This window comes from Aplysia californica, unplaced genomic scaffold (genome assembly GCF_000002075.1).
Source record: "Aplysia californica isolate F4 #8 unplaced genomic scaffold, AplCal3.0 scaffold01175, whole genome shotgun sequence".
Classification (NCBI taxonomy): domain Eukaryota; kingdom Metazoa; phylum Mollusca; class Gastropoda; order Aplysiida; family Aplysiidae; genus Aplysia; species Aplysia californica.
This window is the reverse complement of record NW_004798445.1, coordinates 90,024-90,774: the sequence shown is the minus strand read 5'-3', so window position 1 is coordinate 90,774 and position 751 is coordinate 90,024. Positions and strand designations below refer to the sequence as shown.

Sequence of the window (751 nt, the reverse complement as noted above, 5' to 3'; positions counted from 1 at the left end):
CTAAGAAAGAAATATAGACAGAAAAAAAGAAAGAAAGAAAGAAACGGACAGATGAAACATGACGAATTTCTCTTGCGACGATTCTGCATTACTAGTCTTTCAGCTCTGATTACGGATCTTTTTTATAGTAGAGGGTTTTACGGCGCTCGCAACTGCATAAGGTCATATGAGCGCCAAGGGGTGGGTGTCAACAGACAAGTCATTACAGGGAATCAGATTTACTTAGCTCACCTCTCTAACTTCAACAGCACAAGGTCTGCTTCGACTATCAAGGCACCCTGAAAATAGAAGGTCATAAGAGAGTGACAAACATACAAAAGAAGTAGAGGAAAATGACAATAGTAAGGATTAGGAAAGAAAAAGCAGAAGTTCCCTGTTGTAGATCAGGCAGAGTTATGAGCGTGACAGGACTCAGCCCATTTACAATTCTACTATGCTTGAACGAGAAATGTCCCTCCTTTGGGAATGGCCCCAAGACACCACAGTCAGTGGCACTGCCCCACGGTGAGATTACGAATCTACACAGACTTCAGAAAAATAATATGTTGTTAAAAATTGTGCGCGTTATTACACAGCACATCAGCGAACCGTCTGTGTATCAAGCAATCCACTTAAGTCTGTTGAGGTGATTTTTACACCTGAGACCAAGAAAGAAAAAAAACGCTCGTTTTTGTTATGTTGTTCCTATCAGGAACCAGAAAAGGCAGCCCCCCCCCAAAAAAAAATAAAAAAAATAACAACAAACGAATGT

The 751-nt window shown here is 40.7% G+C and overlaps 1 protein-coding gene across 1 annotated transcript in view; it reads right to left on the bottom strand.

Moving 5' to 3' along the window:
• The window catches only part of LOC101846396 (chondroitin sulfate synthase 1), a gene marked incomplete in the record, with an annotated part of 32,799 nt that extends 32,532 nt beyond the window's left edge, over window positions 1-267 (bottom strand). The window contains 1 exon segment of the mRNA XM_005112061.3: window positions 232-267.
• Between the last annotated feature and the right edge of the window lie 484 nt (window positions 268-751).